Genomic DNA, 18,363 nt, shown 5'->3' on the forward strand with positions numbered 1-18,363 from the left:
GATTACTAATAATAATCATCAATCTCCACCCTTCAGTCCAGCCAGGTTTCTTTTCTTGTGTCCACCCTTTCTCCTCCCTCCCTCCCTCCAACGCTCCCTCCTCGCAGCCATTTGATTTCTCCACCTAATTTCCTCACACCTTCCACTCAAGGGATCTCTCTCCGTCCTCTAATCCCCCTCTGATCTCATCTCGGCTTCTTCTCCTTCTCTTTGCCTCGCTGTCTCTTCTGGCCCAAACTTTTAATTTTCACTCTTTATTCCCGTCCACCTTTAACTCTCTCAAGGCAGTTTGCATCATCGGTGACAAATGACTCGGCCCGGCTTTCCGTCTCTATCATGGCCGATTTCTCTCTTTCCAATTTAAACTGCGAGCAGAAGCTTGTTTGTGTTTGAAAGAAGCCGATTTGTACGGTTTCTTAAAATTCAAAGCTTCATTTTGAGCTGGGAAAAAAAAGCATCCTAGATTTCTAACTGAAGCCACTAATATGTGTCATGGTTAGCAGTCTTTAAACTATAACAGCAACGTGGTGTTTTGTTTATCAACAGTTTAACTGCTTTGTCTGTGTCAAATCAGAAATGAAAAATTACAAAATCTTAATTTTCACCGATACTGCAAGGCTTATCCGAAGATTTGAACTTATATCCTCTGATATTTTAGCTCGAATAGTTCCACTACTGTTGTGACCAAACAGTTGACATAAGGACGTTTGTTCGTCACATTTATGTGTCTCTGTGCACATTGCAAGCTGTATGTTTGTCCTTTCACATATAAGTGCATACTTGATTTTTGTTTTCCAATCAGAGCCATGAATGTAATTCCTGATGGGATTTTTAGGGGGTTTTGGACTTGACAAGCACCAGTATATTTAATGCTCTCACCTGTTCATCTTGTCAGCTTGATGTTTGGATCAATATGGAGTTGCTCTCTTTGCTATTCGTATAAGTAATATGTATGCATGCAGTACATTTGCACTATTAGAATCAACTGCAGAAGTTGCTGTCAATGTGCTTTATCTCAAGGAAATATATGAGAAACATTGTGGGACTCTTTAAGCTGCAAGGTGAAAGGAACTGAAGTTTTTTTGGACTTGTTTATTTCAACTTTAAAGTTAATTGATTTGATCTATTGTGAGTTGAGTTTCTGTGATTATACATCTCCAAATGCCAAAGCTTATTGTCGACAAGTGTTTATCATCCATACATTGTGCTATAAATTAAAGCTAAGATCTTCTGGTTTCTGGTGACGTGTATAAGAAGTGTGTAAAACCCAACAAGGTATATATTATTGCATACAGTAAAAAAATACACGTCCTCAAGGTGTTAAACAAACAAATGATATAATGTTCTTCTACTTGTAGCAACGTTTTTGGAAAGTTCAGCAATATGCTGCCATGCATTGGTCAATGTTACTCTCAAAATCCACCAAGTTAAATTGCCCAAACTGCCACTGAGCAACACCCAGACTGAGACATTCAGAGGTCCCGACCTCCACAGTCCACCACGCAGGCCTAATTCTGACTTTGCAGAGGAAGAACCTGCAATGCGGCCGCAGAGCCGTTTCATCACAAACACTGACAACACACTTACAGAGTGCACACATCCTGGTGGGATATTGAATACTGCCCGAGGCACACTTATAGATGTGAAGTGATTACAGATCAGAGCACGCGTCAGCTGTCTCCACCTGCAAAATTACTGAGGAACCTCTTGCGCTGACCTTTAGGAAGCTCCGGCGGAGCCGGGCCGATAACGCACTGCAGGGACGCTGTGTGTATGGGAAGGCTGTAAATAAGTTTTATTGGGAGGTATAGATTTATGTGAGTTTGAGTTTCATGTGTGGATGAAGGGAGTGGGGACTGGTGTGAATGTGTGAGAAATAAAAAAAAAAAGAGCGATTGTGCATTCTTGCCTGTGGACGACCTCTAACAACAGGTGGTATTATCTCGGTGACTGTCAATATGTTTAATTTATGAGCCACTTGTCTGATTTAATGCTGGGATTTTATTTTTATTGGCATTGGATGTGTTTTTTTTTTTTTTTAAGACAGATTTGTGTTTAAATGAGGACAGATTTATTACCCCTGTCACTTAATCATAATAGAAAGTCCCTTCAAGAAACCTTTCTTCAGTAATGAAAGCCATTTTGCGAGTTTTCCCCAAACTTGTTTGGTATTCAAACTGCTCACAGGCACAGAGCTTCACCACAAGGCGGTGAATCTTTCGGACACTCCACGCTCTCATTTATTTCTCAACTATCTTCATCTAAATTTGATGACCAGGATTTCTACTCCTCTCTCTCACTCTCTTGCTTCATCAGTCCACTGCTCTTTCTTGTGGCCTACTCCTCCAAATTTATCACCCGCTCCACCTTCGAGCAGCAGCCAACGGGCCGCAGAGAGGGTTGCCTTGATCCCATGATGTGCCCGGCTGCTTCTCTCAGCCGCCTGCCAAGGCATGGGGCAGGGTGACAGAAGGAAGGAGGGAGAGAGATGGAGGGAGGTGACAGCGTAGTGACAAGCGAAAACTGTAGGGACATGGAGGTGCGTGATGAAAAAGGTGGAATTAAAATAGCAATGGCAAAGGGGAGATTGAAAGAAGAAGGCAAAGCGAGCGAAAGAGCCAAAGTAAGAAGGGGAGATATGAGGCCGACTGAAGTGGTGAAGGGTGAGAGGTCGACGGTGGATCTCGCCAGGGAGTGTCGGTGGTAGGTGGGGTGTGGACGGGAGGAGAGCAGAAGTGAGCAAAAGGAAAGACCAAAGAACTAATCAGACTCCATGACTGTGTAACACAGTTTGGAGAAAAAAAAAATCAAAAAGTTTGCACTGTAGTTCAGTTTTCTTTGTAATACTATTTGCAGTTTTATCCTAAAAGTAGATAAATAACGCAGGCTGGACGGCTGTTAGGACATTTCTTTTCTGGAAAATCTCCCACTAGATTCATGTGTGATGGATTAAATGAAACGTTGGGTTATTGTGTAGACATTCTTTACCAATCTTAAACCGTGTATAAAATATACAGGTGTGGCAATTATCATAAAAAAAGAGAATGTTTCCCATATATTTTACAACCAACACAAACAAAGCATTTTTGTGTAAAATGGTCTGCTTGACATCTTCCTTTCCTCCTGTGTTCAGACATCTGGGATGAAACTTTATTCACACCAGATTTTGCTTGGTAGCACTGAGATCTGACTTTCAAATGTACCCAGACTGTTTGTTTTGTGCCCATACTGGGTTCAGATAGAAGCGTTTATACTTGTGCTGTTTCTTGTATTTTGATGAAAATCATAAAATACATTACTAAAATAATTTGCTTAACATTGAGATCAGAGCTGCGGTACATATGTTGACTGATGCATTTACCGTGAATATAAAAAAATTATTAAAAAAAAGAACTTCAGAAAACCGATGAAAAATAAGTGCAAGCTTCAACTTTCCCACCGCTTTAAGTAAGATGTCGTCAAGGTACATTAAGTAGAATTCAAATTTTTTAATAGTATGTACGCTGTGGTATCTAATTGATTGCCATATAAAGGGTTAACCGGACCAAACGTGACAGGTTTGAATTCACCCTAAAGCCCTGACTTACATTTGGAGATCGAATAGATGAAACAGTTTTTCTCATCAAAGGAGAATCGTCTGTTCTCCAGCTCTGACTGACTTTTAGTCCTAATTGACCTTCAGCTGCACTGCTGCCATTAAGAGGCTTTGTGATTACCTATTTGTTGAGGGGTGTTTCGGATTGTTTTAAGCTGGATACGGATGTGTTGTGTGCCGACTGGCAAAGCAAGTGGAAAATTCCGACCTTGCTCCCTTGTTGTTTTACATTAATTTGCCACGGGGGCTTTTCTCAGCCGTCACGCAAACCATCACCAGATCAACTGGTAATCATGCAAACTAGCTCTCTGCTCATTATGAAACTCTCCAGAGGGCTTCTGACTTTGTTTATCAGTCAAATCATGATTTAATATTTATTTCTGTAGGGCGAAATGTAAAAAAAATAAAAAATAAAAAATACACTAATTACATTTCTAATTTGGACTTAGGTGAGTCTTGAGACTGTCTCTGACTACTAATTTCCACTTATCCTCAACCTCAACTTATGGCTTGTAACTTTTCCAACGCAGCTTTTGAGTAAAACATGAGGTTACATTCGTCACGTAACTCAGAACAAAGGGAACTTATTCTTGGGATCAGCAGGAAGATAAAACAGAGCATGAGGCAGAATTCCTGAGAGGAAAATGGAGAGTTATGCTAACAACAGATGTCAGGAAACAGGAGGGAGAGAAATTCCTTTCAACCGGAGTCCAGGTAAGCCAGCCAGCATAATGTGGACACACTGTGAACCTGAACAAAGGGACACACTAAGTGTATTTATAGCTTTCTTTTTCCCCAACACATTTTAATTTTACTCACCAAGCTTTGTAAAATAATAATCGAAAATTACCGACAGTATTTACTAAATATTTGTCAACATTTGGCCAATTCTGATCTGTTTTTTTAACCCCATTCTGTCACCTCTTTCCACCTTCAATTCCTCAGATGTTCTCTGTGATTATCTTGTTTCTGACATCGATACCTTTGTAGACCTTGGGATCTCTTGGCCAGACTTGCTTTCTTCTTAATGTTTCACAGAGACGCCGTCTTTTTTCGCTCACAAACAACTGCCTGCCTCCGTATCAACTTACAGCAGGCCCCCTTGGCCTTCATATGATGTTTTAAAAATCTGTTCCGCCATCCTGTTGTCATCTGATATGAATGTCTTCTTTGTCGACGACACTCTACAGGACATGCCAGTGTCCCGCTGAGAAGATGACATCTCGTTTTCTTTTTCCTGCCCCTGACACAGAGGTTGAAGAATGATTCGCAGTATGCCTGACTGAAAGATCCATTTGTCCTCCACAACCTTGTCCATCATTTGTGAATCCCGCCTCCAGAGTCTCTCTTTCAGCGACAACAAAACCAGCGCCGATAACAACTGTCTGCACCACCACCAGAGATTGTGGGCTCATCGATCGAAAAGAAATTACATATGATGAGTTACTTTGCAAAAAAAGATAATCGGAGAAATCGGAGTACACGGGGGAAATGCACATGCACATGGAGTGTTCTCCCGGAAACTCAAAAGCCAAATATAATTGCTTTCCATTAATCTGTATGTGCATTTCTAATACTGACGCAATTTTAGTGCATGTTGTTGTTTTCTCTTAGGACAACACTTCTAATCTAAATATCGATTTAAGAGGTTCAAACCTGCTAAAATAAGTACTTGTGTCTCTAAAAACTGGTCTGGGTGGTAAATGACTGCATAATATTTTAAAGGTTTTGAGGGAAGACGTTTATAAACTGTTCACACGAGTCATCCAGATGAGGTAACATTGTAGATTTGCTTGTATCCACACACACGATTTGCAGTCTTTCCTCAAGGGGATGTTCATTTCAAGTTGACTTTTTTGTTCCTTTCGCTGGTCGCACATGATAAATACAACACAACACTGCCCCCAAAGGTGATAAGTGGTAATTCTCCATTTGCTAAGCATCAGTAAGCTCCCCAGAAACGTACCAAGTTGATCTTATGATACAGAAAACCAACAAAAAGCTCCGTCCATGTCGGACTGTATTCGGTGCTGAGAACATTGGAGCATAAAAAACCTAAGTTTGCATGTTTGAATCCCACGGCCAGCAGATTACTACCACTGTGGTCCTTTGGCTATTGACCCATCGTAGCTCCCCACAATCCACTGCTTTTAGCATTGGACAAAAAACCCCACAAAAAATTGATAAATAACATTCAGAACCAAGACAGACTTGATTTGGGGATATTTTCTCTTTAACGCAGGAGTACTAACCCCTACATGCTTTCTTTCCCAATAGAAAGTATTGAAACTTGTATTGAAACATAAATTGAGTGAAGACTCTCTCCCCACTCATATCTTGTCTTAATTTAGCCACATTCTTCTTTGTGACCACATATCCAACCTGTTAAAAGAGCCTCAGCTTGTGATTTGTGCAATTATCTTCCCGTGGTCAGTTTGTTTTTTATAACCTTCATTGAGGTCAGAAAGTCTCTCCAATACTCCAGCAGAACATCCGACATGTCTCCACCAACAAACACCATCAGCATCATTGTATCAACTGCCTCCACCTGGATCATCACTCGATCATATTACTTCTCATTTCCAATCACCATAATATCAATAAAAAATGTTTAAAACAAAACGCCATTAACACTGATCCTCAACATGGATTCCTGGCATATTAAAAGAGGCAGACTCATCCTCCTTCTTTTAAACTTTTCAAGAAAATAGCAGCACAAAACAGGGAAATATTAAGGCCACAACAAAGCTTGGCTGCCAGTACGTTTTGCATATCACTGTCTTCTTGTCCTTTCGATCGGCAGTCTCTCTGTCTCTGCCTTCAGCAGTTGTGAGCGGCTCTGTCATCCCTCACTATCGTTTCTTACGTTAGGTTTTGCCGGAGTTGTGTGACAAGAAGTCAAGTGGTTTGAGTGTCAGTGTGCATTAAGTGCATGCATGAGAAGCAAGCTCGAACAGCTGATTATGGAGGTCATCCAATAATGTATATTATGCAATACAAACATGCTTGTTTGATGGGTAACTATCTCACCATAATACATTAGAGAGGAATATCATGTCATGTCATTATAGTGATGTTATAATGAGGTATAATTACACACAACACTGGTTATTAAGCAGATCACAGTGGAAGAACACAAACACCTACACCACAATAAAAGAGCAGTTTTCGAGCATATAACACTATTTCGAGAAAAAAAGAATCCATGTGGGAATTAAAACGTATTTACAGACCATTGTCTCTCCATGTTTTGAGTCTAATCCCTCTTCATTAATAATTTACCTACACACTTAGCTGTGTGATTTTGATTGCCTTCCAAAACACTGTTATCACCTCATAAGGGATTCTCTTTGTTCACCCACTGCAGCACAGTAATCATGATGATGGTTTGCATTCTTGTCTCATATCAGGAAGGATCCCGGGTTTTTTGGTCTGACCTGGATTATCCAGTTTCCTCCCAAAGTTCAAAAACATGCATTCAAGGTTAATTGCTGTGTTAAAGTGAGTCCTGCGATGTACTGGTGACCTGTCCACAGTGTATTCTTGAGCCTCCGACGTTCTGCAGCGCTTCTCTAGCACAGCTCAGTAAAAGATGGATGCCTGATTCACTCTTATGGTATCTACTCTATAGATTACACACTCAACTTTACCAACTCCTTGTCAGTGCGGCGCAGGTTATCTAAACACAAGAGAGTGATTTTCTTTTCTTTTCTTAACAACTGATCAAAACAAAGTCCGACCTTCGGCATAGTTCTTTCCAGCCTTTTTGTTTGATTTATTTAACTCAGGCGCTGGAACTTCAGTGAAGTGACAGGACTGATAGACACAGACACGATAGAGGGGAGAAAAGGCAGTGTGGAATAAATGCTGAAGCAGGCACAAACCATCTCACGGGGGTAACACTTGAGTACTTTTGAAGTGAAAGGCATTTAGTTCTGAGGCTTGCTTTAAGATTTTTACGTGCTGTGTGTACATAAATATTGTCAAGGTCCATTTGAGAAATGGTCAAGTGTGCCCTTATGGATGGCAGGTGATGAAAAACTTTACTTCGCAATATCAATAAATCATTTCTGAGCTACAAAAACGGCAATAAATGGGATATGGTAATATAAAAAGAAGAAATACGCCTGATTTCTAAGGGAAGGTTTGTCACAATGCATCATGACTGAGGTACACAGGCAGCCACGAAGGAGACAACAGGACAGAATAGAGCTGTGACATGGCACCATCTTTGGCCTCCATGTGCACTATTATATTACTCCGCCTCAGCAGTCCCTTCAATGTCTCCCTCACATTGGAAAGGTGCATTGGAAAGCTTCTACCAATGGAGGGAAAGGGAAGCATGGAAAAATAAAGTGGCATAGAACAGGAGAGAAGGACAAAACATGGAAGTGAAAGTGTTTGCAGAAAGAGCAATAATTTCTATTGTGGTCGGCACATTCAAACATTTTTTTGGGGGGAGCTAAGAACATTTTTTGTGGTCCAAACAAAGACGTTTAATGTATCTGTGTGCATAGAAGTACATAATTGTGATGATGAGGCAATACAATGTACAATTTACAAGCAAATACAAATCATAAAGACACTTTGTAATGACAGAAAAAAACAAATCAAGTCAAGATAGCTAGTTAACATAAATAGACAAATGATGTGGGTGGGATATGAGATTTGATGGAAAATAATTGAGAATGAGACAGCAGATGAGAGCAATGATTCTGGTGTTAATAGGAAATCCAATCCAATCTCATCCCCTGTCGGTTTTAGTGGATGTCTTTTTGTGTGTCCGTGTCAATGCGGTCACCTGCTGCTTCGAAAGCACAATGCCGCTTAATCATTGTTCCCCCAGATTAAATATCAAGGCATTTAGAAAAGTCCTCCCCACCTCCTACGCTACAAAAAGATATCCTGTAACGATACGAGGCCTCACAAGTCGAGCACGTTCCGATACAAAGGAACCACTTGTCGCCTGCTGATGTTGGACAGAACACACCCGCTGTCCGCTGTGCAAAGATAGCAGAGGAACTGGACGACAGGCGGAATGACTGACCCGCCCATATCTACACACTGAGGGATGCTGCGCTGATGGAGAGGAGATAGGCTGAAAGAGGGCAAAACAAGGAAAGAGGAATTGCCGGATGTCCTTCAAGGAGAAAGATGTATGAAAGAGGTGAAACAGGCCTGTCAGTTATCCATCTCCACATCAGGCAATTTGTCCCAGTCTGAAAAAAATGGGATGTTTATGCTAAGCTGTGTGACACAACACATTTCATTCCTTTTTTTTATCTTCATCTCCATCTTCATCGTATTGATAACGTCATCCTGTTTGCTCAACAGGTGGAAAAATTGTACGATTTACTTAAAGGAAACTTATCTCAATATTGTTGGCTTACAATCTCAGATCTCTCAAACGATAACATTAAGTCAGATGTAATAAAAACAGTTGATGGAGATTTAATGTGGTGATACACATTTATGAGGCTTTAGAGGGCAGACCACAGTGACTAAATCTTCCTCACTGTCTCTGTTTAGGACTGAACAAGAAGCACAGCTCATGTCATGACTTTTGGAGGAAGTAATTTACCAAAACTTTATACAAATAAGGATTTCGAACTATCAAATAGTGGAAAAGTTGTTTGATTGCCAAAGTAATTGCTGAGTTATTCCTCGGGGAATACATTAATGCCTAATGAAGTGGACAGGCAGACCCACAAATACAAACTCAACACAACTTCTATCTGGATAAATCCAATCAAAGTGAAGCATCTCAGCACTGCAGTGATAAATGTATGGTTGTCAATTGATTTGTTCATTGGTTTAGGCCCTACTGACAAGACATTTCATGTGAAAATACATCGTTTTGCTGTTTTTTGTTTGAAATGGAACCCGACACACATGTATGACGACAACAGCATTAACCTTAACAAAGGCGAGTACATGGACATTTGTATGGACGACCGAGTTGGATTGTGAAATCACAGTGACTGTCAACTATAAAACTTCCAAGTCCTAGGAGAGCATGGACTGGGAGTCATGGCTCTCAGGAGGAAAACATTGTTGTTATTGTCCATCTCCTTGCATTTGTGCAGAAAAAGTATTTACTACGGCCGTGGTGCACATGAGCAATGGCAGAGTTTTAAAAAAGTTGCATTTTCCCCCAATTGGAGCGTTATCGACAAGTTGCACTTTCAGTGGCTCCGTTGAACCGTTGTCATTGTTGTGTAAATCGGGCTTTAAACAAACCAAATCTATTTGTTTTCATGTGCCCTCATTCCATTCCTTCACCTCCCAGATGTTTACGGTTGTTGACAAGAGGATTGGACAAACAAGGCCTTGTCCCACCTTTTTGTTCATATCTTAGACATCGTCAAAACCTTTTTGAGGTGAACCTTTTTGTGTAGTGGGAAAAAAAAAAAAAAACATCTGTAAGAAGCAGGGTGTTACATCAGCTTAACATATGCATGCCGGCTCGTGCACACAGCAGGAATACTGAGGAGAGCTGCAGTGTGTGAAGTGCACTCCCGACATGGGAGACGGGGGTTGATTGTGTGATTCACACAGTATCTGGTGCCAGCCTTGGCTGGAGGAATGGTGTGAACTCAGGCAACAGGTGCCTGAGTAGTTGAGACTGACTTCAGAGGCCATATGAGTTCCAGCAGCCAGATATGACACTGTGTGAATGCTGAACCAGTTTTATCCTTGAATCTTGAATCCTTTATATCCTGAAAACAAGTGTGTTGATGCTTTTGGGATTCAGCCACTCTGTCCCTAACACAAAAAAAATGTGTTCGAGACTAGAGCCACAAATTTAATTTAAGTAAGACTGAGTATAGCAATGTGCAGGCCACCTTCAACCATTGCTCTATGTTCAGTTCAGTAGAATATTTGCTGGTGGATGGTCTATGCACAACAACCTGAGCTTTACTGATGAATTTCTGGCATTACCCAGCATTCATTTCTGCAGCAATTTCAGCTACAGTTGTGTTGGATGTCACCACATGGGTCAGGTTTTATTCCCAACATCTATTGTTGCACCGCTTATTCTTCCATCCGATACTTGTGATTGAAACTGGGCTCTAACATTAACATCAGGACAAAATGTCCCCTTGCAACCACAAGCCTGCACACAAACTGAAAACATGTGTCTTTACAAAATTAAGGAGGAACTGGAGGAACTGTTTGACCTTGAAGATCAGCGAGCAGAGAAAACGTCTTCAGCAGGACAGGTGTGAGGCGGGAGCAAATCACTTGTGTCAGGTAATAATAAAAGGGAAAATCTCTCGATATAACTCCCCTCTTAAATCCTCGGAAACTTGAATTGCATCAGCGGGTTATGATAATAACCAAGGTGGACTGTCTGTCAGATGCACCTCGACGTTCAAGCAGGCCTTTTGTTGTTGTGACGCTGATGCTGTATATTAGAGGAAATAGAGTGACAAGAAGGACGACATCCATAAAGACGAGAGCACCAGCACTGCTCTCCCATCCTGTCCGACTTCGTTTGCTCTTTATGGACAGTGTAGGTTTTAGAGACATCCCTAAGTGAACGCTCCATTAACACACATTATGCCTGCTGGACAACAGTTTGTTGTGCGCTGAAAGCCAGCCGCATTGCAGTTATAGTCCTAATTCCTTCAAGGACATACCTGGATGAGAGATTATTCTGGGTATTTTCTGTTTTTTTGAAAGGGTAAATAATTAAGTCAATGGCTTCAGCTTGAGATCTCAGGTTCACGTATGTTGTCTTAATATATTGTCAGCACACAGCGGAAGGTTTTCCTGGATATGTTTGCATTTAGTTCCACTCCTGACGGCACATTTAGACAATCAGCATTTGTAGACCACGTTGAAGGAATCACACATTTTCTAATCCAACCAAAAGTAGGGATTTTCTTTTCCAGCCTTTCTCAGATTATTGATCAAACAAGCACTTACCATCAACATCAAAGCGTCTTACCTCCCTCACCATTGCGGAGCTTTTAACAGGATAAACTGGTCAAACTAGTCAAACTAATTACCCATATTAAAATTGTCATTGATTAATAGCCTAGTCAATTACTCGCCTAGTTTTTGCCATGTCAACTGAATACATAGCTTTTTCTTTTCAATAATGCACCCAAAAAAAAAAAAAATAATATATATATATATATATAACCAGTCCAGAAAGCTCTATCATTGATGGAAGCTTGGTGTATTGAGTATATAACCCACGAGTGTAGGCTATTTGTATGCTGCAGAGTAGGAGGACGGTTTGACACCAGAGAGACACTGTAATTAAGTCAAGTTAATGCACTGGCTTCTCGTGTGCATCGATCCACTCCGTGTTAATGTCACATGGTGGTATGACTCCTTAGACTTATTAAGTGCACACCTACAGCCACAGTAAGATCTGATGAGATAAAAGGGTATCGTTCACGCTGAACCACTGGTCCTGTAACTGTATGCTGCATCAGCGGCAGCAAGGACGGTTTAATGTAGTCGACAAAACAATGCCCACCTTTCTCTTCTCTCGTCTCAAATTTTAAAATGTGAATGTTGCAGTGTAATGAATTCCATGCCCTGAAAAAAATAAACCTCTCATTTGAATTCCTGGGATGAAATGAAAGCAGCTGCAATGCACTTTATGGAACAAATAGTGCGGGGAATAGTTATAATTGAGCTGTTCGGATGAGGTGTCTTCAAGCCTTTGAACGCACTTCTCTGATAAAGGGATATCATAAATCTTCCAGGGAACATTTCCTCTCGCTGTTCCTTGTCTTGTGAAAGTGTAATCAAAGCAGCCAGAAAGACACGTGTGTGTTGTCCTTTTAGAATATTTTCTGGCTGGTTCAAACATTAGGCTAAATCCTAATTGCACCTGTTCTAAAGCACATGTAAGCATATGAATTGGTTACTTTTTACTAATGTAATACAGCTAATGGAAGGTTAAAAAAAAAAAATCCCCTCGGTACCCGTTGGACAACGCATACTTTAGAACAGTTAATTCAATGAGGTATGCTTTTAAACGTGAGTCCTTATCTAACTTAATAGAAGAGAAGAGAAGAGAAGAGAAGAGAAGAGAAGAGAAGAGAAGAGAAGAGAAGAGAAGAGAAGAGAAGAGAAGAGAAGAGAAGAGAAGAGAAGAGAAGAGAAGAGTTCTCACAGTGTCTTTGCATAGAGAACAGCATCCAGCAGCCTCAGGATTCAATTTCTTTTTTCGTCTCTTTCTCTTGTGCAAGTTTGCTTTGGATCAAACGGCCTCACGCAATTGCAGCTTTGTCTGCTTCTGGCTTTTAGCCCCTTTGACTTGTTCATTCCTCTGAACACACACACACACACACACACACACACAACACACACACACACACACTCCACTCAGAGTTGTTTTTAGCACTATGAGGTCATGGGGATGAATATACCCTCTTCATTCTTTTACATTAGCCTTCCTCACCTGCCGCAGAGCAGATGGAAACCCTCATAGCACATTAATATAACAAACACAAAGTGACAATCCAGTGATTGCATTTCTTCTCTGACCCGTTTACCTGCCTTTGGGACACGTTACATAATGCTAATTATCTGGTGCATAAGAACGGAGTAAATATTAATGTTTGTGTCTGCATGGCTGAACGCATGTTTACATGAGCATATGTGATTGGATTTGTTGCTGCTTTAATTGTGTGCGGATGTGATATGTAAAGTGTTCGTTATCATTTAGCCTGGAGCGAGAAAGAAGTGTGTGTGTGTGTGTGTGTGTGTGTGTGTGTGTGTGTGTGTGTGTGTGTGTGTGTGTGTGTGTGTGTGTGTGTGTGTGTGTGTGTGTGTGTGTGTGTGTGTGTGTGTGTGTGTGTGTGTGTGTGTATATATACAAGAAAAAGGAAATACTGTTCACTCGTAGAGCTCCTGAGGATGAATAATGATCAATACTTTGACCTTTTGTTGTTCTCTCTCAAGGGTAGATTCAACACCCGGGGGATTCAGTGCTCAGCACCCTGGATCAAAACTTACACCTCTGCATGTCAGTGTCCGCACACTTTTCCCACTGTGTGTGTGTGTGTGTGTGTGTGTGTGTGTGTGTGTGTGTGTGTGTGTGTGTGTGTGTGTGTGTGTGTGTGTGTGTGTGTGTGTGTGTGTGTGTGTGTGTGTGTGTGTGTGTGTGTGTGTGTGTGTGTGTGTGTGTGTGTGTGTGTGTGTGTGTGCGTGCGTGTGAAGATCCCTCGCTCCCCACTTCTGCCACACAGCAGAAGAAACAGAGATGGAGTGAATACAGAGCAGATAAGCTGATAAGTGAACGAGGGACAGAGCAGCATGCAAAGCGACCGGGAGTCAGAAAGAGAAGGCGCTGCGCTCCACTCAGAGATTTTCCTCTGATCCCCACTCTAAGCTTTAGTTTATCATTCGTTCCTTTGTTCAGGAGCGGTTTGTCGGTCCTCCCTGCACGCACCTGATGATGAACAGGAGCTGCCAGTTGCGCGCACACACACACACACACACACACACACACACACACACACACACACACACACACACACACACACACACACACACACACACACACACACACACACACACACACACACACACGCTTCTTTCTCTCCTTCTTCCTGCCTTGAGTCACATCACACGCACCCCCGCTGAGACGGCGAGGACTGCGGCTGGAGTAACTCCTCAACTGGGCGTGCCAATAAGCACTCCTGACTCCGAATCAGAGGTGACAGATGAGGCAGGTGAGGAGGGGGAGGGACGGTGGGGGAGAGGACGGGTGACAGGGAGACAGACAGGGGGAGTAATTAGGAAAGGCGTGTGATGGGGGGAGGAGGAGGGTGCATGAATGAAGTGGAGAACAGACGTAGGAAACGGTTGACGTGAAAGAGAAAGCATAAACAAAGCAGCGGCCGTACAGGAATAAAATTATTCAACTGCAGTGCTGACAGTTTAATGAAGCCAATAATGGGGCAGACCTTTCTGGACCTTTTAAATTATCTCCCATTCTTTTTCTTTTTCTTTTTTTTGCTCTCAGTGGTCTTGTAAGTTCATCCATTACTTTCCATTCCAGATTGAAACAGCTCACCGGCTGATGGATGGAGCATCATGAGATTTTGGTGAGAAATGTATTATTGTTATCCTAAGTGGTGATTTCTCAGTGAGCTTCAATTATTAGTGCAACGTCTCACTAAGTACTTGAGGAAAATGACATTCATATGTTGTCCATTTTGTTGTACTCTACTATTCCAACCATAACAAATTATTCACTGCTGCTTCATTCTATCTGGTTACTACTTTTATTAACCTGTAAATACAGAGACACAGTCTGTGAAGCATCACTACACGTTGGACACATCACTGTCTTCTACAAACGTACAATGCTACTGTGCAACAACCAAAATGTGACTGAGCGAATGTGCTCTATGTTAATACTTCAACTTTATTATACGAGCTATTTTATTGGCTCATTCCTCTTAAAAACTCATGTTAATTAGCTTTCATGTAATCAAATCAGAATTTTCAAATTTAATTTTATCTGTTTTTTGATATCAGTTATAAATTCCTTTTGTCATTTTTAACATTCAACCTTCATTCATTTGCATTCGTAGGAGTATTTGTTTTCCATTTAAATTTTTTTATGTCTTTTTTCTTTGTGTTCTAATTATACAATTTAAAAAATACAATTGCATTAACTTGCATCAAAGGTGCAATATAAATAAAGATCGATTGCTTGTATTATTGGTAAAATTAATTAGACTAATGTTTGAAGCATTTTCCAGGCGAGCAGCCAGTCGTCCTTCAAAAAATGTGAGAACCGTATCTTTCACTTCATTAAACATACAGCAAACACACTTTTCTATTCTGTTTCCCTTTGCTTACCCCTTCCATTCTCCCTCTTTTATATTGTTACTCTTCTTTCAATCCTCTCTATACTCAAGGTAACATCTGTTGTTAGAGTCACTGTTCCTCTGCAGGTGTGTCTCTCTCTTTTTCTCTCTCTCTCTCTCCTCTCTCCTCTCTCTCTCTCTCTCTCTCTCTCTCTCTCTCTCTCTCTCTCTCTCTCTCTCTCTCTCTCTCTCTCTCTCTCTCTCTCTCTCTCTCTCTCTCTCTCTCTCTCTCTCTCTCTCTCTCTCTCTCTCTCTCTCTCTCTCTCTCTCTCTCTCTCTCTCTCTCTCTCTCTCCTCTCTCTCTCTCTCTCCCCCAGCTGGAGGCTGGCAGCTGTCAGTCGAGTCAAGGTCTTCGATGATTTCCTCATTTCTCTCATTTCATCACTATGCCGTCGTCTATTCAGCCGAGACGAGGTACGATCATATGCTGCGCCTCAATGGGCAGGTGTCTCTCTGCATCTCAAGCAGCTTCCAAAGGATCACCAAAAAAAACTCAAATATACAAAAGACTGACATGCAAGCGTCCGAGCCTGCTGGTCAACTGAGGGATTTCATTATCGGGTCTGTGTGAATCTGTTTATTTTAGCAAGCACAACTTCATAAATCCTTTCATGAGAAACTGACCTTCTTCCGGGTCACCTGGTGGAGCAGTGGTTGGCACTTTCACCTCACAATGACAAAACCTGAACACAACCAGTAAATATCTCTCCAAGTACATTCCGGAATCTAAAGCGTGCTCAGCTTGGGTGTGTGGCGACTCTAAAATGCCTTAAAGGGGGTCACGTTCTACAGCTTTTCAACACTTTCACATGGTCAAAAAAATCTGCTGTGTCTGTGTGAGCCGGACTGGCTCCGCCCACACATGCCCATCTTGGGAGGAGGAGGAAGTATTTCCTCTCTTGGTGCCATGTGCCAGAGCAGAGCTGCCTAATTGGGATTGGCTAATTGACATATTATTGTCGGAAATCCATTAGAGGGTCAATTTTGCACAATATGACCCCTTCAAGGTGTGAATGACTTTTCACGTCTCTCACGATTAACAGTACGAGCACCAAACTGTCCATTGGTGAATCACAAAATCACAACACAATACTGAACCCCGAGCACCCTCTGATCTGCAACCCTGTCTTTTGACCCGCTCGATTTTGAGTTCAAAGGGCATTACAAATTTATGTTTGTGACCCAGTAACATAGTTACAAACGATAGGACTGAAGTTTTCACTCTTGAATACATATTTCCATTTTAAATCTCCATCTTAGTTCAGAGGCCGCAAACACCACAAGTTCATCTTGACTGGGACAGACCAGTACAATAGTGCCATTTAGTTGGTGTGGCACAGAGAGTCCATAATGAACATGTCTGTGTTTCCACAAAGCCAAACAATTACCACTGAAGATGATTAGAATCTCAACATAAAGCCAATTCTATCGATGCAACACCATCTGATACAAAACACAGTAAAATGTCCAAAGCAGTTCTCCTTTCGCTGTTGCATTATGGGTGTTTTTACAAACTCACCCTGACAACATGGCGATGAGGCTCGTCTGATAGGAACCAGATAGATTTCTTTCATGGCAGCATCACCAATATCTCAGCTCGGGTCTCAGCGTTGTGTTGTTTCCACTACTCTTAAATTAGTTCTTCTTTTAATCAATATTTTCCTTGAATTTTTTTACAATTTGCTTGGTGGTTTTTACAGACCAGATCAGAACCCCTTGCAGGACAGTTTCAACCCACAGGAAACATTTTTGGGTTCAACTTGCACAAAAGGGAGTCTTATTCTAACACAATGTGCCATTTTCTTTCATTCCATGACAGGAAAAACACAAGCAGAAGAAATGTTTCTCGCCTCAAGATTAAAACAATAATCAGCGCGTGTGTCTGCCAGCTACATGATTGAAGGTGCTTTTCACAGTGAGTTTGTAGTTGAGGGAAGAGGTGGCTGTGTTTTAATTTAACTTTTATCTTTTTAATGCCAGAGCAATGCGAGAACACATTTAGCGTAGCGCTTTGACGTCATCCAGTGGGACTGGAGCCACACTGAGCAGCAGAGTTAAAAACATTAAGCACTGAACAGAACTCCTCTGAGGCTTTCCCACCTGCTCTGTCCATCGCACGTTTTCTATATTTATCATTCACAATTTGACGTAATCTTCCCTCTCATTCTTGTTTTTTTTTCTTTTCACATCCATCTCTTATTTTGGAAAATTCCATCTCCCTCATTTATCGCCATGGCTGCTTTCCATCCTCTTGAAGCTACAGAAACAATGTGTCCCTGCAAACCAAATTAACACCCTCATCTGTCTTCCTGCCTCTCCATCCGTCTACTCCTTCTCATTTGGCTGTCCTTTTCCCTCATTCCCCAACTCGCCCCCCATTAATTTTACGCTTTTATTCTCATTGGCAACACACACCTAAAGCCGGACCGTCATCACTTCCTCATTGCACATTTTGCATCTCATCTTTTCTCTCACTCCTAATTCCTTAACACTCCTTTTTTTTAATTCTTTCTTTCTTTCTTTGTCCTGCTGGTTGGATCATTTGCTCACAGCTGATGGGCTCTTAAACTCCAGGTGTGCTGCACTGAATGATGACCACAGGAGGACCGTGTGTAACACACACACACACACACACACACACACACACACACACACACACACACACACACACACACACACACACACACACACACACACACACACGCACTAAGTGCAGCCCCATCATTGCACCAACACTTCCTTTATTTTCTTTTCTCTCTTTCCAAGAAAAGAGTCTGTCATGTTCCGCCAGTCAGCCTCGGCTACAATATGAGGTTTGGACAACATTCTCACTCTGTGGGTAAATGTAAAAACACACATTCCATGCATGTAGCCAGCATCCAAAACCCAAAATGGATATGAAAGAGCGCACACAAAAAC

This window comes from Lipophrys pholis (genome assembly GCF_963383615.2).
Source record: "Lipophrys pholis genome assembly, chromosome: 19".
Lineage (NCBI taxonomy): Eukaryota > Metazoa > Chordata > Actinopteri > Blenniiformes > Blenniidae > Lipophrys > Lipophrys pholis.